This window comes from Eurosta solidaginis, chromosome 1 (assembly GCF_040869045.1).
Source record: "Eurosta solidaginis isolate ZX-2024a chromosome 1, ASM4086904v1, whole genome shotgun sequence".
NCBI lineage: Eukaryota > Metazoa > Arthropoda > Insecta > Diptera > Tephritidae > Eurosta > Eurosta solidaginis.
Genome location: NC_090319.1, coordinates 353,209,957 through 353,232,980, shown reverse-complemented (window position 1 = coordinate 353,232,980; position 23,024 = coordinate 353,209,957). Strand labels below are relative to the sequence as shown.

Here is a 23,024-nt window from a genome sequence, read left to right as displayed (position 1 = left end):
GCACCATACCTTTTATAAATAGCAGCTACTTATTCAAACCAAAATGCTAAAACTCCAATAATTTCCAAACCAAAAAGCAATAAATAATTTTTTCTGACTAAAACGCAAAAATTACAATCAACTTCTGTCGTAACTTCGAATCTAGTTGTCCGATAAATGTGATTTTTTGGCTGATTAGGTGCTTTCTCATAACTGCTATATCATAAGTATCATTTAAAAATGTGCGTCCATATGAGACTGAGCACTTTTTCTCATTTATCTAGGAACTTGTTATGGTTACTTATTGAGGTTTGGTTTTGAACTCCTCATTTGATGTATACCAATAATTTATGGTAAATGGTTCATATTGATCGAGGTCTAAGAAGTAGTGGAAAATTTGCCATTGAAACCCGCTTACTATTTTGGTGCCACTTCCGGATTATTTTGGAATAATTTCCGGATGGTTTCTCTGACTATTTTATGGATATTTTCAGAACTATCTAAGGATCGTTTTAAAATTTTTTTTCGGTATAACTCCGAAATCATTTCCGGACCTCTTCTGGATAAGAGAACTCGGTTTCTCTTGAGACTCTCGTGTCACGAAATACTCGCTAATCTTGCAAACTTCTCGACATCCAATTTAGTTAATATTTTGAAAGTATTTATACACTCTGGATCGAAATATTTAAAAAAAATTGTTTTTTTGTGGTCCGATTTGGCTTATATTTAGAACACATAATACATACAGGAATAGAAAGGACCTATGAGAAAAAATCGCCACTAGGTGGCGCAAGGATCGATATATTAAAAAAAAAATCGTATTTGTGATCCGATTTGGCTCATAGTTCCAACAAATATTACATACAGTCCGGTAGAAGTGAGATCAAAATACTTTAAGGTTCGAGGAGGGACAAGCTTGCGGGGCGTCGAGTCGAGTAAAGTCTTTGGAAGGATTATATATTGAGGACTTATATTGTAACAAATTGTCAGGAAAGAGTCCTTGTAATAATGAGTCACTAAATGAACTAAATAGAATGAGAAATAACAGGCAATTTAATAAAGACTAAGAACTTGACAATGAAATAAATGAAAAACATTTTTTAAGTTAAATAGTTTTATTGAAAACAATACTTACATTAAGTAATAATAATACCAAAAACCAGAAAATAATTAGGTAGGTCCTACGTACTAGTCATCACACTCCTCATCAATCTAGGGCGTTGATCAGACAATTAAATAAAATCAAGGAACGCGTCATATTTGTATTGATAGTCATAAGTAAAACCAGCTGAACCTTAATCAGGTTATGCTACGCCTCACATTTTTAGAAATTTCACGCGCCCAACGCTTTCATTTAATTGTCTGATCAACGCCCTAGATTTATGAGGAGTGTGATGACTAGTACCTAGGACCTTCCTAATTATTTTCAAGCTTTTAGTATTATTATTACTTAATGTAAGTATTGTTTTTAATAAAACCGTTTAAATTAAAAATTTGTTTAAAATTATTTTATTTACTTGTTTTTGTTTTGTTGACTCTCGAGCTTCTTGACATTCAATTAAGTCGCTGTACTGCTAAAAGTCTACGCACCTAGAATTTTTTAACTTGTGATGTGGAAATAATTTTCTCTTGTGCTGCAGAAGAAATTGTAAACTCTATGAAAAACCGGCAATTAGATCGATTAAATCAGTGTCGAGAAGCTGGTGAGCTTTACGAGTTTCGAGAATCTTGGGAGAAGCCGATACTCGCGAGAAATCTCTTCTCGAACAAGTTCGAGAAATCGTTAGCTCTAGTTGAAAGGGTCACTTCAGAATCAACAATTTTTGCGAAGCCGATTTCACAGCTGTGTGACATGATTAAAAATTGGTAGACAATTCCTATGTAGATGTTTGAAGCTAATACTTCGCAATTTTTGTTTTGTACTAGCGGCCACCGTGGTGTGATGGTAGCGTGCTCCGCCTGCCACACCGTATGCCCTGGGTTCGCACCCCGGGCAAAGTACCATTAAAATTTTAGAAATAAGGTTTTTCAATTAGAAGAAACATTTTCTAAGCGGGGTCGCCCCTCGGCAGTGTTTGGCAAGCGCGTGAAGTGTATTTCTGCCATGAAAAGCTCTCAGTGAAAACTCACCTGCCTTGCAGATGCCGTTCGGAGTCGGTATAAAACATGTAGGTCCCGTCCGGCCAATTTGTAGGGAAAATCAAGAGGAGCACGACGCAAATCGGAAGAGAAGCTCGGCCTTAGATCTCTTCGGAAGTTATCGCGCCTTACATTTATTTATTTTATTTTTTTTTTTTACTATCTGCAGAACTTAACCGCTCTGTAACAATTTCTATAAAAGCGTGCAATAACTGGCATATGCTGATGACATTGACAGCTTGAGATACTTATTTAATGCATACATTTTTTTTTTTTTGTTTTTTTTTCAGCTCTTAAAGGAAAGTAAATTTCAGGTTTAAACGAAAAAGTCTTAGCAGGGGTTTTACGTGCCCCAATTAAAGCAATTAAGAGCAGTAATTTGAGGTATATTTAAGATCTCACAAATAACATTCAATAAAGTAAGAATGTTGAAATATGTTTTCTCACATGAGTAGTGAAATCGAGAAATTAGTTCCTCAAAAGAAAAAAAAATTTTTTTTATATAAAGTATTACTTAGAAAACTTATTTGTTATTGCTTTGGATAAATCAAATTGTTTCCGCAAATTATATCTACATATTTAAGGCTCGCAGCTGTATTTTAGCTAGTTAGTCATAATGACGGCCGAGCGTAATTGCAATTTAAATTCTGTTATGCATTGCTCCTTACTTAACACTTTCCATTTAATACCCTACGTCAAAATATTAATCAAAACTCATGTATGCATGTATGTATTTGTTTTATGAACTTTTTCTTCTATTTTGTTTTGTTGTCTTTTCGTTACTATTCTCATCAAGTTATTTACTCTCTGGAAATGTTGCTCTAGAACGGTCGCTTTTTTGAATGCTCTTGAAAGCTTAACAGCAACATTTTGACGCCCCGTATTCAAGTTCCACATACATCATAAAACTTAGCCATCCAAAACAACAACAACGCAACAGAAGCTAATGTTGTTCTCCGTTTACGTTAATTTGTTGCTTACTGATATGGCTTTTCTTTTGCTTTTTTCGTCATTCTCAATAACATCCACACCACATCGGTGGCAGAAACTCGCTCAAATGCCCCAACCAACAACCGCCATGGGAGTGTGCATATAAGAGTTTAGGTAGGTAGGTCAGAGGCGTAGACATCCATCGACCATAAAAAAATATAAAGTACATTTTTTTATGGATAACATTTCCGTTTTAAATGTAAAAAATCTAGATCATATAAAAATCTGCTTACAACAATGTGATAATAGGTCATATTTGCATAATGTTGTAAGCCTAAAAACGTCAAAAAATTCATGGTATTGAAACAACATTACGACCCATCACACTTTGCAATGTCCGCAAGTGCCGTTACACGTCGTATTGTTCTTAAACATTACATTTTATTCTATGACGGTTTTAGGCTAATGACTAAAACATAATTTGACAGTTTGTGAATCCCTTAATTTTAAAATTTTTATCAATTTGCGTTCATTGCTGAAAAACAGTTGTCGGGCTGTACATATACTTTGCTGCTGCAAAGATACTCGTAACGCTTCGAATAAGACGCGAGAATCCTCATAGAGCTAGGGGTGGGAGGGCCTTTAAGGTCTTGCTTAATCGTTATCGAGAAGGTCGGGCTAGTACCTTAATGGTGCTGGTTACCGGAACGTAACGTATCTGCATCTGGTAAAGGACCATCAACATCGATAACACTCCCTTCGGTGAGGTCTTAGTAGTGCCACCCTGTATTAAAGAAACCAGTAACTTCAAAGTAGGAAGTAAAAGTCGTCTGTATGCTTCCCATAAATAAAGAGAATGCAATAAAAAGAAAATTGAAATATTATAAGTGCTTGTTACAGAACCGGCTATTTCTTACATGTACATTATTATACATAACATTTAATGAACCAAATCACACAGAAAATTTGGGAGTCTTAAAGTTCGTTTGATCTTCACATTAGTTTTGTTCAAAAATTACTTTAAAGATTCAGGTGTTGTTTCACTCTCCCATTAACCTCTTTGCATTCTGATCATTCACATGCGCAATAAACGTTTTACTCTGGCGTTCCAAAGTATAAAAGCCTTAACTATACTGAGAGCGGTGTTTGTATTATACCACTCAGATCTCGCTGTCATGAAGCACAATTTCACATAGAAAGACCGTTGCCGAGCTTGACCGCCAGTATCAAATTTTCTATCTAGTCAGCGTCAATAATTACCTAGCTAATGTTGAAGAGCTTCCAGTGACGCATACACCGAACATAAAAGCTGAGCATATTAGAGGAAAAATTGTACAGGCATAGATCGAAGTTTCCATCCAGGCAGATATATTTTTCCATCAAGTCAGCACATTGTATAATGTAAGATAAGTGGTTTCCGATAGGTACCATCTATAAAAAACTGGACCCAGAATATATAATAAGGTAGACAAAAACAGAAAGGCCCCATACACCACCTATACAGTGTTTGATATTCGGCCAACTCATAGAATAATCGACCTTAGATCTCCACAAAATTTACGGGACATTGTCCGTGAATAGGATATTCGATTTGCATCCTAGAGCCTATATAGGCCCTATCAATGGTCATAACTAAAAGTGGCTGAATTAATCCATACAATTTCCTAGATTATTTTCTAGCTGGCTGTTCTACCTTCTTGGCAGGTGCCACAATCGAAAGATTTGCGAAGTTTGCCGTTTTACTCTTGTTTGAGTCTACCGACTACAAATTGGTTGGGTCTACCGACTTTTTTCTCAGTAGTTGCAATATTCAAGAAGAAAAGGGATACCTGCAGCGCCCTGTCATACAGCACCCATGGCATATGGGGTATTTGTCGCTCGCAAATGCTGAGATTACACACACATACACACAAACGCAATTGAAATCACCAAGTAAACATTTCGATTTTATATCAGTTTGATTAGTATTTTATATCAAACATCTTTCTCAAATCTACAACGTTAGTTTACTCAAATTAAATGGAGCTTTTAAAATGAAGATGTTTTTTTTTTAGTTGTAATGAATGTCCGGGGTTCTTATTTTGGCACTCTTTTTATACTCAGCTGAGCAGAGCTCACAGAGTATATTAACTTTGTTCGCATAACGGTAATCCGTAACGGCATAAACTAATCGAGATAGATATAGACTTCTATATATCAAAATGATCAGGGCGAAAAAATAAATTTATTTAGCCATGTCCGTCCGTCCGTCCGTAAACACAATAACTTCAGTAATTTTTGAGGTATCTTGATGAAATTTGGTATGTAGGTTCCTGGGCACTCATCTCAGATCGCTATTTAAAATGAACGAAATCCCAATATAACCACGCCCACTTTTTTGATATCGAAAATTTCGAAAAACCGAAAAAGTGCGATAATTCATTACCAAAGACGGATAAGGCGATGAAACTTGGTAGGTGGGTTGACCTTATGGCGTAGAATATAAAATAGGTAAAATTTTGGACAACGGGCGTGGCACCGCACACTTTTGAAAGAAGGTAATTTGAAAGTTTTGCAAGCCGTAAATTTGGAAGTCGTTGAAGTTATCATAATGAAATTTGGCAACAGCGTTACTCCTATTCCTACATATGTGCTAAATAAAAATTAGCAAAGTCGGATGACGAACACGCCCACTTTAAAAAAAAATTTTTTTTAAATCAAATTATAACAAAAAATTAAATATCTTCCAGGCATGCTTAACGAACGAAACGATATCATTTCGTTACGATAATCAACGTTAATAAACGAAACAAAGTCATTTCGTTTCGTTTATTAACGTTAAGAACGACAAATTAACGTTAATTTGACGATCTTAACGTTAATAAACGAAACGAAGTGACTTCGTTTCGTTTATTAGCGTTGATTATCGTAACGAAATGATATCGTTTCGTTCGTTAAGCATGCCTGATATCTTCACAGTATATAAGTAAATTATGTCAACATTCAACTCCAGTTATGATATAGCGCAACAAAATACAAAAATTAAAGAAAATTTCAAAATGGTGGTGGCTCCGCCCTTTTTCATTTAATTTGTCTATAATACTTTTAATGCCATAAGTCGAACAAAAAGTAACCAATCCTTGTGAAATTTGGTAGGGGATAGATTCTACGACAGTTACTGTTTTCTGTGAAAATGGACGAAATCGGTTGAAGCTACGCCCAGTTTTTATACACAGTCGACCGTCTGTCCTTCCGCTCGGCCCCTAACACGATAACTTGAGCAACCATCGATGTATCTTTACTAAACTTAGTTCACGTACTTATCTGAACTCTCTTTATCTTGGTATAAAAAATGGCCGAAATCCGACTATGACCACGCCCACTTTTTCTATATCGAAAATTACGAAAAATGAAAAAAAAATGCTATAATTCTATACCAAATATGAAAAAAGATATGAAACATTGTAATTGGATTGGTTTATTGACGCAAAATATAACTTTAGAGAAAACTTTGTAAAATAGGTGTGTGTGACACCTTCCATATTAAGTAGAATAAAATGAAAAAATTCTGCAGGGCGAAATCAAAAGTCCTTGGAATCTTGGCACGAATACTGTTCGTTGTATTACATATATAAATAAATTAGCGGTACCCTACAGATGATGTTCTAGGTCACCCTGGTCCACATTTTGGTCGATATCTCGAAAACGGCTTCACATATACAACTAAGGGCCACTCCCTTTTAAAACCCTCATTAAAACCTTTCATTCGATTCCCGTATCGTACAAACACATGCTAGAGTCACTCCTGGTCCACCTTTATGGCGATGTCTCGAAAAGGCGTCCACCTATAGAACTAAGGCCCACTACCTTTTAAAATACTCATTAACGCCGTTCATTTGATTCCCATATCCTACAAGCACATTCTAGAGTCACCCTTGGTCCACCTTTATGGCGATATCCCGAAATGGCGTCCACCTTTAGAACTATGGCCCACTCCCTTTTAAAATACTCTTTAATACCTTCCATTTGATACCCATGTCATACAAACACATTGCAGGGTTACCCTAGGTTCATTTTCCTACATGGTGATTTTCCCTTATTTTGTCCCCAAAGCTCTCAGCTGAGTATGTAATGTTCGGTTACACCCGAACTTAGCTTTCCTTACTTGTTTTCTGTATGAATGTGCAAAAAATTGTGTATATATTGAGGAATAAGCATGAGGAAAATACTGAATCTAAAATAGTAAGGAATGCCGAATATGAGGTTGGAAATTAATGATTTCTTAACCTTGAAGAATATTTTCAATTGTGTTTGCTGGGCAAAACCAACCAACAACATTATCAACGTCTGACTTATTATGTGTATTTTACAAACGTATGTACTGGCACAAGTTTGCTGCTACAATATCCAGAAGTCTCTTGTGTTTTCGGCTATTTGTTCGTCTTTAGTCTCCTTGAGCTTGTGCAACTGTAAAAATGTGTAATGCTTGACTTTTCGTATTCGTGATCTTCCGTGCCGTAGACTGAGTTAATAGAAGAATTTTTTTCGGTTTCGAGCTAGAAACAACTTTTATTTATATTTTGCACAAAATTTTATTAATTTTTTTTTTTGTACAAATACATACCTGTATTCGTGAAATTTTGTGCTTCCAAAATAATGTTGTGAAATTTATAAAGAAAAACGAAAAAAAAAAAAAACAATTGTTACCCAATAAAATTGCCTGGTGGGAGTGAATGACGCAGTTGAAGAATAAATATTGAAACACAAATAATATTGAAGTTTTATTAGACATTCTAAACACCGCAAAGTGTGTGATAATTTACATTTAAAGAAGAAAAAAGAAAATCGATTCAAATTAGTATACGTAGTGTTTTTATACGTCAAATGTTTGGCGAAATATTGGCATAATATAATAAACTGAGTGCAGAAAAAGTGCTGAAAAAATGATAACCTCAAAAATCTCCTTGACTGTGTGCCAATAAATTTATTACTACAATAAATACCGTCAAGCGTATTTTTATATGTTACTATTGTTACTATTTTTTGAGTGTTTGTTGAAATTGGTGACAGAAAAAAAATAAAAGAATAATAAAACGAGTCGAATGAGAAAAGAAAATTCTAACAACTGGGTTAACGAAAAACAAAAAACAAAAAAAAAAAGAGATAAACAGAAATAATATTAAAAAAAATTTATTTTTAAACTATTAATTAAAAAAAAAAGTATTCAATCTCTTAATATACAAAAAAAAAAAATTTTATTAACTAAAACAGTTTAATAAACAATCGTATGCTATGGTAAAGAACATTACAAATGTTTATAGCTCATAAACCATACACAGAGATATTCCCTAAACTAATTTTTATACAAATTTGCTAACTAAAAATAAATTATAAGCTTACTATATTTTATTTGAAAATATCTCCTCATATCTTTAATTTATTTTTTTTATATACTTATTTACATACCACGAGTTCTCTTCAACAATTTAAGGTTTAATTTTAAGGAAAAGGATAAAAGTATAAATATAAATAAATTATGTTAAAATTAAACACACACTTTAAAAGAAAGTAGGTATGTAGTTATTGCACCAAAAAAGTTCAAAGTTCAATTTTCCCATCAAACTGATAAAAGTGTAACGATATCTAAATTCAAACAATATCCTATCGATTCTGCATTATAGTAAAAAAAACAGTTCTTTGATGTATCTATAAAGGTTTCTACTCTATTTTTCAAAAACGTTTTATCTCTGAATTTATATACATATATAACCCACAGCTCTGTAAAAAAGATTAATACAATATTTGTTTCTTACTGAAACATTTTTTTTTTTATAAAGACTTTGATGTCGTTTTTTCCAGGCCGTGAAACCTGGATTTTTGGTGTGGTAAGCGTAGCACGCTAACATCACACCACAGTGGCCACCTCCCTGCTTTGATAACTAATAGTTTCATCCAAAGAATAGCAATGAAAACTGTTAAAATAACAGATTTTCGTCAAAATTAACATAACAGTTGCTGTTGATATGACAAACAGCCTAATTGTGTATCTCGAACGATAGCTTACATGCCAACCTAATATAAACGCACGCAAGTCATTTTCTGTCAAAAATGTCTCATGCACATACAACTTGTATGAGAGCAACCCAAATTGAATTTGCTGCGTGAAAACCTAACTCTATTTCCAATTTTTGTTCTGCGTGACATTTAGATTTGACGTTTGCACACATGCTTTACATTGTCGCAACGCATGCTTATTGGGGAATGGGCAAAAAACGCCGGTTGTTTGCGTGCGCTAAAAAAAAACGCAGTGCGGTTTTATTAGGTTGGCATGTTAGGCGAACGAATCGTCTGCTTACGTTTTCGTCTCTTGTTGCAATCGGGTATCTCAATCGTTCGTCTCTACTTATACTTACATGCCAACCTAATAAAATCACACTGCGTTTTTTTAGCGGACGCAAACAACCGGTGTTTTTTGCCCTAACCGAAATATGTATGCGTTGCGATAATGTAAAATATGTATGCAAACGTCAAATCTAAATGTCACGCAGAACGAAAATTGGAGTTAGGTTTTCACGCAGCAAATTCAATTTCGGTTGTATGTGCATGAGACATTTTTGACAGAAAATGACTTGCGCGCGTTTATATAGGTTGGCATGTTACGCTGCTATCGTCTCCATTACGTTAATAACTGATATGGTGAAGTTGCCGAATGGATATTTATGTATTTTTTAAAAGTTTTTCTCATATTTTCGTTTGATTTTCTGATTTTTATTATGGAGGGGCAAAAAATGGATGCTGCTACATATTGTGCTACTGGGTGAGGAATCTAAAGATAAATAAATAAATAAATGTAAGGCGAGATAACCGACGCAGAGATCTAAGGCGGAGCTTCTCTTCCAATTTGCGTCGTGCTCCTCCTGATTTTCCCTACAAATTGGCCGGACGGGACCTACATGTTTTTTATGCCGACTCCGAACGGCATCTGCAAGGCAGAAGAGTTTTCACTGAGAGCTTTTCATGGCAGAAATACACTACAAGCGCTTGCCAAACACTGCCGAGGGGCGACCCCGCTTAGAAAATGTTTCTTCTAATTGAAAAACCTTATTTCTAAAATTTTAATGGTACTTTGCTCGGGGTGCGAACCCTAGGAGCACGCTAGCATCACACCACGGTGGCCGCCAGGAATCTAAAGAAACTCGACTATAAAGAACAAGTTTCTTGACCACACGAAAGCAATGGATCTATCTGGTACCGGACCGAATGAATAAAAATATAAGCAGCCTTAATTTAAATTTTGAAGTTTCTTTCATGCAAATTTACTTATGTAAAATTTTTGAAATTTTGAAGAAAAAGATTTTGCCTATCTGAATAAATTTATTAAAGTAAATGCTAATGTTATGTTACTAAGAAGTATTCCTTCTTAGAGAATAAATAACAAAACTAGTTACTTATCAACTTGTTTTGTAATAAACTCTAACATGCATTTCGAATTTTTATCTCATCATACACTTAATCATATTGACATAATTGTTAAAGATAAGCCAAAAATACATGCAAATTTAAAGCCTTATATTCTGTACTTTTCCACCACTGGCATGATGATCACTAAAAGCCCCGTCACATAAGCAGTTTTTCATATAGATGCGTTTTACTCAATCTTATGCATTATGAGTAGATTGCACGTATTTTTATGGGGAACGGTAGATTGAGCGACACTGGCTAAGGGTGCTGGCCCACTTTGCAAGTGAAATTATTTTTCCCACTCGTTGGTAACTTTTCTAACATTTTTCGCAATTAAAAACTGCGATATAACAAACGAATACGACACAAAATACGTTAGCAAGTATTTTTGCTGTACAGGAAGAATGTTTATAACAGTGCTTTGAAAAATTTTATATGTGAATGGGCAAACCGAAATAATTTTCAATTGCCAAGTGTGAAATTCTTTCATATTTATAAACGCAAGATCTTGGTTGATTGTGGCGATGTTGCTGGAATGCATAAGCTTGTGTTAAACGCATCTATATGAAAAATTCCATTGTGCCGCGGCCTTAATAACATTTCTTCTATTTTGAACGATTATCGGTTCTCTTTTGTATTAGATTTACAAACTATCTACCTAAATAAAAACAGCGTAACAATCACCTGTTTTCGTTTTGCCAGATCAACGAAAACTTATACAACCTTGTGTTTTAAACAGGCCTTAATTAACGAAAATAATAGATTATTGACACGCTTTTTTAATTATTATAATTATTGAAGGAAATAAAGAAAATCGCAACAATTACCACTAAATCAGTCTGTTATATATCGTATTGTGCGAAAGACTGAAGCCCATAGTCAACAAACTGATTGGCCCATATAAGTGTGGCTTCAGACCTCGTAAATATTCTATCGACCAAATTTAAACTATGCGCCAGATCCTGGAAGAGACTCACGATAAAGGAATCGACACTCACCATCTCTTCGTCGACCTTTGATAGCGCGGAACTTCATACAAGGCGACTCCCTTTCGTGCAATTACTTTAACATAACGATAATTCTAGCATAACGATAATTCTAGCAGCAAAACTAAACCGTGATAGTACAATCTATTATAAGGGCATACAATTACTGGCGTATGCTGATGATATTGATATTATCGGCCTAAAAAACGCACTCTGAGTTCTGCCTTCTCTGGATAAAATAAAGTAGGAAAAGCAAAATCGGTAATGTGGATGAGGACAAGATGAGGACAAGATGAGGTCCATGCTGTCATCCAAGAAAGAATCGGTGCATTAGCGCCTTGGCAGCCACGTCACTGTTGACGGATGTTTATTCGAGACTGTGAAGGATTTCGTCTATTTTGGAACCAGCATTAACAGCAATAACAATGCCAACTTAGAAATTAAATGGAGAAGTAGGCAATTGAAAAATAAAGTCCTCTCTCGACGAACAACAATCAAGCTCTACAAGTGGCTCATCATATTTGTCCTGATGTATGGCTCGGAATCATGGACGGTGTCGAAAAGATAAGATGGCTCTTGGAGTGTTCGAAAAAAAAATTCCCCGGAAGGTTTTTTTATGGTCCTGTCCGTGATGCCGAAGGCGAATATCGAAGGAGGTATAATGATAAGCTATACGAGCTACCCGAAGGCTTCGCTGGCTAGGTCATGTTATGCGAATGTATTTCAGTAGTAGACGAGTAGCATTTCAGTCGACACCGCAATTTGCAAGCAGAGGAAGGGGCAGTTCTCCACTGAGTTGGGAGAGACAGGTGGAGGAAGACTTGATCTCCATAGTTCCTCCCAATTGATGTCAGTTATCGCGAAACAGGGATAGCTAGCGTAAGTTGTTACGGAACGGTCAAAATCGCTGAGGCGGCTAAGCGCAGATTAATCACGATGATGATGATAAGTTAGAAATAACAGCTTCCTTTTCATTAATTAAATTCTTCGGACCCACTCTAATATAAAATAATATCTCACATTTTTCGATTCAAATATATGCCGTGTGGAAAAAAATTAAGTACAAAGTCTAACAAATTCCGCATTCAAAGCGCACAAGCTATAAATCAGTGACCTCTTTCACCGCAGTAGTTTTAAACAAACTATAAAGAAAAATAAAACAGAAAGCTAAAACACTATTACATAAAACGTAACAGAAACTAGGGAACTATCAAACGAATGTAAAGAATTTACTGGCACATAGTATCTATGATAGAATCTAACTCTTAATACTAGATAGAATTTTCAATTTGTAGGAAAAATCAATAGGAGCACGATGCAAATTGTAAGAGAAGCTGCCTCATACATATATATATTTTTTTATTTATTTTCAATTCACCTCAGTTTATTTTCTTCGCAAGAAAATTGTTTAAATTTCCGTTGTCTTATTTTTCACTATTGTTCGTTGGCCAATTCAATAGTACACCAAACCAATTGAAAATGATCTAGAGTAATAAAATAGAATGAGTTTTTTTGTAAAGAGAAGACAAATATATATATGAAAAATAAAAAAGGCGAACAAAAAGTTAATGAACAATAATTGCGGGAAAAAATAAAGGCACTACCTATGTAAATGTTGTGCAATAACGAGTACCATTCGATTTTGAAGGAGACTTGCTGAATTAATTAGTGGTTTACAAATTCTGGAATACGATAAAATACAAATACATACCAAGAACATATTTAATACTTTTATTTGCTGGGTATTTACACACATCAATACATATGCACTTACATGTTCTAGTTATTTTAGGCATAGGCGAGATTATTGACTGTTCGAGTGTTAATAAGAAAGCTCATATCAAAAGATCTTTCATATAGGGTGGATTTTTGGAATCAGCTGTGCCAAAATACATGTATGATGTATCTGCACTATATTTGAAAATCGAGCTCTGTAGTGGAATTTACTAACTTTTTTAACCACATTTGCCATCGCTTTATTTGCGAATCGATAACTATAACGACTTCGTTAAGCGCCAAATACACGACACGAACATTTCCGCGAACATTCCGCAATCTTGTTCGCAGCTTTGGCCATACACCATACGAACTTTTGGCCGAACATTAGTTCTCTTTCAGACAGCGATGAATACGGACAACAATTGTGCTGCAGCAATACTGCTCGCTGTGGCAATAATCTTTGCTTTTTACTTGCCACAATGATGGCAAAGATTTATACATTTCAATAAATTCACTCAGAAATTTTTTATTGTCCATTTTACTTTTCCGCGCACGTCTGTTCCGTTCAGAAATTACTACGATTATGAGCTATTTCGCCATACACGCACGAACAGTTCGCGCAAATGTTCGCCAAAAATTAAAATATTTTGATTTTTGGCGAACTTTTGCGCGAACTTGCAGACACCACCATACACGACAGAAACGGTCGCAGAAACATGACATAACGGGAATGTTCGTGTCGTGTATTTGGCGCTTTATTCAGTAACTATTTTGTATCGATATTTGTTTATCGACGATCAGCTGTGTTGTTAAATAACCGGCAAATAAATAGGCTGCGTAAAAAATCACGAAATTAATATTTCTGGCAATTTTTGTTAAAAAAGAAAATCGGAACTTTAATTAAATACTTTCAAACACGAAAAGCTGCTTTATAAATCAAATGGCATTTGAGTACTTTGCGTACGTTTTATCACAGTATGAAGAATAATTAAGTCCATCGCCAATGGACAGACATCTTATTAGAGAAGTAGATAACCCATTCCATTTGAATGCAACGGAGTTTCGAAAGCTGTACCGACTAACCCCAGACTTGGCTCATGATATTATTTCTCAACTTGATGGTCAATTAAGGGGTACAAGAATTACTGCGATATCAACAGAAAAAAAAAAGAAATTAATACCGCATTTACTTACCTTTTGTTAAAATATGTAAAAACTTGCACAATAATGACTTTTAAAAGCAGTTAGTATATGGAATTTATTTATTTTTGGCATTCCTTTTGTGCTTTTCGCATTTTTTAGGTTTCGTTAAGCTGTGCTGCTGTGAATAGTACAATCGATAAGGCAAGCGACAAAATTGTTAATTAAAATATCGACAAATCGCATCGTTATAAGTTAGTGAATTCCACTACTGGTTGCTGTAGGGACTGTACATCTAAGAACTTTCAAGTTTTTGTGCGCTCCTTCACTGCATGCTTGATAAATATTTTTGAATTTTGTATGAATCAAGCTTATTGCTTTAAAAGTATGAAAACATTTATTTGAAGCAATTTTTAATTTATTTAATAATTTGGGAAAAATTTAAACAACGTGACATCAGGACGGACAAAGCGACAGCTGTTTCGATTATACCTTGTAAATCTGTTCAAAGCCTTTTCTCCCGGGAGTGGGATTTGAACCCGCACTCCTATGATGGTTGAAGTGTTACAAATGCATTCAACCACGTCATGCCTTAGTTGTTGTAAACTTTATCCCAATTGCCTTCCTTGCATATTTTATTCTTTTTGCACAGTACATACCTTGTATGTAATCATGAGTTAAATTTATGCTGGTTGGTAAGGCGGTTTCAAAGAAACTGGTTTGTTTTTGTTTTATTTATAGAACTACAAAGAATTAACCAATGTTGTCTATTTGTATGAATTAAGCGCCGTTGCCCTTATTGCTTTAAACGTATGAAAACATTTATTTGAAGCAATTTTTAATTTATAATTTATTTAATAATTTTGGAAAAATTTAAACAACGTGACATCAGGATGGACAAGGCAACAGCTGTTTCGATTATAGCTTGTGAATCTCTTCAAAGCCTTTTCTCCCGGGTATTTTGTTCCAACCTTAGAGCAATTTTGAAAGTTTATAGATCTTAATTTGATGTCCTACACCATTCTACGATTTTTCTCGAACGTTTGAAAAATTTATAGTTCTCAAATTGCAATGCATACTTTGCAATTATTTCAATCCTACACTCAAAAAAATATTCCAAACATTTTTGAAAACGAAGAAAAAAATGGGACCGATTTTGCGCTATAGAAACGCTATCCTTAATCAAGTAATTTTCTCAAAAACTAAGATTTTTTTTTCTTGTTTGTAGGAATAATTTTCTTAAAAATGGTTTGTATGACTTTTGCGGCTTTGGATTTCTAGTCGACGTTCGTACCTTAAAAGTGGAATACTCTTATTCGCAGAGCTAACTTGTGCATGTAAATATTGTGAGAAATATTCTATGAAGTAGACTTTATTGAAAAAAAAAAAAAAAAAAAAAATTAAAAATAATTCCTCAAACAAACAAAAAAATTTTGTACAAAAATAAAAAATTCTTACGCATAACCATGATACAAAAAATGGCGGTAGTTCCATTAGTGTGACGTTAGCCACTTGACTTTTGCGGAGACAGTGACAATTTCACAAAAAACAAGCTACCAGATTGAAAAATATTAAAAATTTTTCTAATTTTGATGGATTTCATATTAACGGATACGACTAAATTACTTTCATAGTTATTTTAAATTAGGAAAAAAAAAAAAAATTAGCCCCATGCGTTGGAAATATTTTAGTACGAAATATCAGCCTAGAAAAGAAGGTTTTTAATAAGTTTTTCAAGCTCCTGAAAATTGCTTTGGTGAAAAAAACATGGAAACATGGATCGAAATATACAAAGCAAGGGAATATAGCCTTCTTAAGTGTCCGTACGTTTGCTCAGAACATGTTGACCAAACATACACGGTTGTCAATGGATTGCCCAAAGGAGGTCCTTATAAACCGGCACCACAGTTTCTAAAAAGTTTAGCACACTTAACGCAATTTTTTGAAATTGAATGGTCGTATATTGGCTACAAGTCCACATTTTTTATTTATTGTATTATTAAAGCGTAGCCCTTGAGGAGGGAGAACATTCCCCTGTTTCTTTGCAGGTTAGCCACTAGTTATGAGAGTTCGTTTGCCCGTAGTACCAGGGGTCACCTTGGGGCAAGCCCCGCCTATACACATTCTGTGCCGGTTTAGCATTGGCATGGATGTGGCCTTACACAAGCGTTACAAATTAAATACCACGCCTTTAGAAATATCCACTGTAGAGGCATGATAATAGGGCCATGCTAGAACAACAGGATTTTTCGTGTATGTTTTTTCTGTTTAGCGGTCAAGCTCCCATAAAGATATGAGCCATTAACCAATGTATGAGCCATTATCCACTATTTTTCAATAAAATTGCATGTTTTACTGTATTCTCAATCGATATGTATGCACATAAATCGTGATAAAGCATATGTGACCCGGTCTATGAGTCATAAGCCACCTTTTCATAGACCGGATCACATATTATTATTGTCTAAGATGACCATTGCGCTTTCATCCTGAAGGAAATTTCCATCCCGAAAAACCACAATTTCGTGTTAAACAGTAACGTATGATAACGCTTCTTGCAAAACAACAAACATTATGAAACTTCAAAAATTCCCAAATACGTCAAAAAATTATGACTGGAACTACCTTCTTTTTTATACCATGCTCATAACCAGGGCTGTTAAAAAATTTTTATATTGAAGTGCAAATCACAATACATATACAAAATTATTTGTACACTGAAACTTTTTTAAATTGAAAACGCCGAATCCGAACGGTATCTCTAAGGCAGATGAGTTTTCACTGGGAAGCTTTTCATGGCAGAAATAGACCTTAAGTTTAAAAATCTTGTTTCTAAATTTATGAAGTTGCCCTGCCCGGAAATTGAACCCAGGATCTTCGGTGTGGTAGGCGGAGCACGCGCTACCACTACACCACGCGGCCGCCCCCTTAAACGTACGCATTTTAATACACCTACACACACAGTGGTTCAGCAGCTAACTTTCTATTTATAAATTAAATTATGTTTTACTTTATTTTTCTACATAAAAACAAAAATGGTTTTCTTGCTGTTTTGCTACTTTCAATTTTACATTACCTTTTTCGATTATTGGCGTTTTCTGTGCAATTTTAAGGTATTTTTGTGCTTGCATTTCGCTGTCGACAAATGTGTTGGGAGAGCATTAATGTAAAAACTTAGGGAAGAGGCAAAAATACGCAAAGCTAAACAAATGGTTGCTGAAAAAAAAAACTTAAATGAAAATTGTACGTAAAATAAAACTAAAAACTATATAAAGCACAAAAGCAAACAAGTAGCTATTGTAATCGTGCGACTTACAAATGTAAGTAGCTAAGTATGTACCACACGAAAACACATGTCGATAATGTAGGCCAACTAGGCCGAAGTGCATTGAACTGCACCGCTTTAAACTCCATATGCGCGTTGCATCGAAAATATTTACATTAGTGATAAGGCAAGGAAAGTATGTGGGACTTGCTTACTTGATATAATATTTTGCTTTCTTACGCCCCGATTCTCAGCGTTACCGGTAAAATAGTACCCAGAACATTATGTAACCGAATATCGTTACCAGTTCTTTTATCCGCGATTCTGGCCGATTCAGTGCCTGTGGAGAAATTTGAAAGGCAGTTTTCTTCGCTTTCACTGTTGCCACTTTGGACCATTTTGTCAAAAATGGTCCCTTTCAACCCCGTTTGGTCCGCTGGTCCCTTTTCTTCAATTTTGGTCCTTTTAGGCAGTAGCCACGATTGGTACTTTTCTTTCTTTTCACTCCGGTAAAAATTCACAATATTGCCCAAAAATTCGCCACACTTTCGTTAGCGCCCATATAATTTTGAATTTACTTCAATGGAACTCCCACCATAAAAAATTACTCAGTCAATAAAATGTACCAGAAAAATAACATTTCACCTAAGGTATAATTTATGCTAGGGATTAAAAAGAAAAGTGTTGGCAAACACATTGTCGTTAATTGTTGACGAAATAACCGACTAATCAAAAAAAAAAAACTCCTTTTTTATATTAATATTAAAAACGGCTAGATATTTCGATCGGTTGTACAACACTATGTAAAATATATGAAAATAAAAATTGCTTCTCGCCTAGCATAGCTTATAGCGAGGACTCTGCCGTGAGCCTAACACTTTCAAAACTTATACAAAGAAATTCTATGCATTACTTCTCGTTTGGCACGTTGATATTTAAATCTCTCTCACCCAGCACCCCAGCGGGTTAGGGGGTCAGAATATAACCGCGGTAGGTATGCCTGTCGTAAGAGGCGACTAAAATACCAGATTCAAGGGGCTGTGTAGCGCAACCCTTCAGGTTTCCAGCGCAATATACAGCTTCTCCAAACCCAACTGTCAACCTTACCTATCCGCGTTGAACCCTGTTTCACGACAGACGAGGCTCTGGCGACCCAAGCTCCTCATGGAACTTGGGGGTGGGGAGGGAGGTATGATTGCCTGAAGGTTTAATGTGGCCATATAAATCGTTCCCGATGTGGTCGGGCTTGCACCTTAATGGTGCTGTGTTGCCGGAGCGTACCGGATCTGTATCTGGCAAAGGACTATCACATCGATAACACTCCCAAAAGCCTTCGGGGAGCAACCTTATCACTACAACAACAACAACAGTTCAAGGAATTCCAGGACTATTGTGGTGTTAAGCCACGCAAGGTAATTGAAAACTAAGTATCTTGGCACAAGAAATATTTTAACTCGAAGACAGAAGGAAGAGATTTGATTTCGGAAGAAATATTTTGTATAAAATTATTCCCCTGAGGACAGGGATCAAAACTAACACTTACTGAATCTAGGCTCTGATATGAAGTTTAAACGTTAAGGGAAAAAGTATGCATCTATAAAAGTAGCACGAACAAAATTGCCTAGTTTCATTTACGATTTACTGAGTTTTCCACATACATAGTTCGGCAAAACCAGAACGCAAATTTTGAACCGTTTCTTACTAAAACCTAACTGCACTATACATTTTATTTCATTGCAATCAACAACATAATGCTAGAACCAAGAGCTTTGTGACCAAAACTAGGTTCACAATGTTTGGTTGGTGAAAGACATAGACTTATCCTATGTCAAAATAAGTACCATTTTCGGTTGCTTGCACATATATTTGTTTGTTCAGCTTGAATTAAAGGAAAGTCTTCACTATGTTTAGTAAAATTTCATATGGAAACATCCTAAAATTTTGTATTTTATACTAATAAAATACAACAAAAATTTGGTCCTTTTTTCGATGAATTTTGGTCCCAAATGAAAACATGGTGTGGCAACCGTATTCGCTTTACAGAAAATGTCTCGCTTGTAGATACGAGGTTAACGAATAAACGGGACGCTGTGTATATGCATATTATGCATGATAAGTTTATGCATATGTATATTGTAATTTATTCTGTGAAAGTACATAATGTAACCAAATATGTATAGCAAGAGGCAACACTTTTTACTATTATCTTTACTTATTTTCGCTTACAATTCCTTATTTTTCAGTTTTGCCTTTTTCTATACAACAGCTGTTGTGTGGTTATTTCGATGTAACCACCTACTTTTGTGGGTAAAAAATTATCCGGATACTTTCGCAGGTAGAATACCAAAAGGGTGTAAAAGTTGCCACATGATTTCGTTACCGTGGTGAAGAATATTGTTACCACACTAGAATCGGGGCGTTAGAAGTAATTGCACCGATGTATAATAAAATGTTTCGGAATTCGCCGATCTTTCATAAGGTCCTTCTTGTGTGCATGGAAGCGATTCCATGCACCTACATGATAGCCGTTGTTGAATGCCAACGGTCTGATTGATATTGTGCCAAACAATTTTTAGTTATCTTTATTTTCTGTGGTGGCCTGAGACCTTATCAAAACGTTATGCAACATCCCTCACAGAAATATTTCAAGAATTTTCACAATATAAGTCCGAGCTTCTGTTCTCTTACAAATTTGCGATATGGGACCTCATGTTATATGCCGACTCCAAACGGTATCTGGAAGCAAGTGAAATGTCGTTCAAAAGCTTTTCATGGCAGGAACACACTCGGAGTGTTTGCAAACCACTGCCGAGGGGTGACCCAGCTTAAACAGTTTCTTTCTAATTGAAACAAATTTTTTCTAAAGATTTTGTCATGCTTTTTCCGATCCTTAAGCCCAGGAGCTTTGGTGTGATAGGCGAACACGTTACCGTTTCTACACGTCGGCCGCCATGTCATGATTCTCGGATGGAAGCCCAAGAAATCAAGTTTATGAATCAGTAACAGGTGACATACTTGGTCAAACTTATACAAAATCCATTTGAGACGTAAGTAGTGAATTAAACTAGTCAGTAATGTTTGATTCTTTTTAAATGATGATTTTTGTTGTACAGCTTAAATGACCGCGTTTTATTTTTAACTTCTAATCTCTATATATTTATTATTAGTATTACCAAAAGAAACCTATATCTGCTTGTTAGTGGTTGCAAACAACAAACCGGTAACATAAAAAAAATGTAAGGCGCGATAACCTCCGAAGAGGTTTTAGGCTTAGCTTATCTTCCAATTTGCGTCGTGCTCCTTTTTAATGTTTCCTACAGATTGGCGGAACGGGACCTACTTGTTCATGGCAGAAATACACTCGGAGTGCTTGCCAAACAAACCGGTAACATGCCCATAACAAACCGATAGCACCATAGTAGTAAATCGATAAAAAACTCGTCAATAACATATGGATAACACTACTGTAACAATCCGATAACTATTCGAAACGAAATCGGTAACCTGTTAATAACAAATTCATAACACGCTCATAATCCATCGGCAACAAACCGATTTTAATGAAGCTATAATATAATGAACAAACTGATAAAGCTCGCTAACGACTGCTGTTTTCCATAAAAATCTATTAAATCTCTTTTTTAATAATCACAGAATCTTTCCGACATGGTTGCGAAAACTCCCAAACTAGTTCCGAAGTGGTTCCGACATAATTTCGAAAAATATGCCCTAGTAGATCTCAGATGACTTCGCAGTTTCCCGACCTGGTGCTTATATAGTGGCTACATCATTGCAAAAAGGTCCTGAATTTGTTATGGAATAATACCAAAGTCATTCCAAAGAGATCCCAAACTAATCCAAAAACAGCATGAAATTATTGCGAAAAGCTTAAGAGTCTACAAAACCTTTTGAATATATCTTCAACGAATCCCGAAGAAGACTCATAAATGATCCCGAGAAACTTGTGAAATAGCCATAAAATTATTTTCCAGAAATTGTAAAATTATACTATACTTACCGATTTCGAAAATGAAGGCCCTTTGTTACAACAAAGATAACATTTTTGCAACTGCCTGCGCATTGAAGATACAAAGGTACAATTGTATTATTTCCTACATTTAATTGCCTGTTCCGCACATTTCAATGTACAATTCGAGTTTTGTACGGTTTTGTACAATTGTCTAAACAAAAGTAAAACAAATCGCCATAAGGAAAACCTTAAATGAAACAAGTAAGGAAGGCTAAGTTCGGGTGTAACCGAACATTACATACTCATCTGCCAAATTAGAGCTTGCAAAACTTTTAAATTACCTTCTTTTAAAAGTGGGCGGTGCCACGCCCATTTTCCAAAATTTTACTAATTTTCTATTCTGGGTCATAAGGTCAACCCCCCTACCAACTTTCATAGCTTTATCCTTCTTTGGTAATAAATTATCGCACTTTTTCGGTTTTTCGAAATTTTCGATATCGAAAAAGTGGGCGTGGTTATAGCGATCTGAGATGAGTGCCGATGAACTTACATACCAAATTTCATTAAAATACCTAAAAATTTACTTAAGTTATCGTGTTTACGGACAGACGGACGGACGGACATTGCTAAATACATTTTTTTCACCCAGATCATTTTGATATACATATATAAGTCTATATCTATCTCCATTAGTTTATGTCGTTACGGGGTACCGTTATGCAAACAAAATTAATGAGCTCTGTGAGCTCTGCTCAGCTGAGTATAAAAGGCTTTTTAATAATCACCTTTTTTATACTCATTGCATTAACTTCAATCGCGTACTCAATTCCAATTCGTCTTCCATCAAACGAGCCTCATAAAAATGCTAGTAATCATTTCGGTTTGCAAGGTTCCATGTGACAAGCTTTATAAAGAACAATTTAGTTCTTTATAAATTGTTCTTTATAAACCCCAGCGGGTTAGGGGGGTCAGAATATACCCGCGGTAGTTCACTAACAGACGAGGCTCTGGCGACCCCAAGCTCCTCATGGAATTTGGTGGTGGGGAGCGAGGGGATGGCCTGGAGGTTTAATGTAGCCACATAAATCGTTCCCGAGATGGTCGGGCTAGCACCTTAATGGTGCTGTGGCAACGGAGCGTACCGGATCTGTATCCGGCAAAGGACCATCACATCGATAACACTCCCCAAAGCCTTCGGGGAGCAACCTTATCGCTACAACAACAATAACAACAAGTCTTATAACAAAAGCCAACAATACTTATATATCAACCTTTTTTCTACATATATACGTACGTATCCTTCCCTTGAATATAAATATTTATGTGTGCAGGGAAGTGCATCTCATCACATTTTCAGTTTCTCATAAAAGTATCGAATTAATTGAAAAGTTCAAATGTGATTGAACTTATGCGTTGTTTTCCAGTGAGATTGAAGCATATGCACTATGTATGCGTT

The 23,024-nt window shown here is 35.4% G+C and overlaps 1 protein-coding gene across 13 annotated transcripts in view; it reads left to right on the top strand.

Annotated features, from left to right (window-relative positions):
* The window catches only part of Usp12-46 (Ubiquitin-specific protease 12/46), a 448,691-nt gene that overhangs the window by 358,828 nt on the left and 66,839 nt on the right, over positions 1 to 23,024 (top strand). For 6 of the 13 annotated variants that reach the window (XM_067762671.1, XM_067762670.1, XM_067762673.1 and 3 more), the window contains exon 1: positions 6,988 to 8,322. The exons of 6 other annotated variants lie outside the window; for them this stretch is intronic. The gene's annotated coding sequence lies outside the window, so the exon portion shown is untranslated. Of the gene's footprint in view, positions 1 to 6,987; positions 8,323 to 23,024 lie in introns of those variants that run through there. One more of the 13 variants, XM_067762680.1, reaches the window with a different exon arrangement.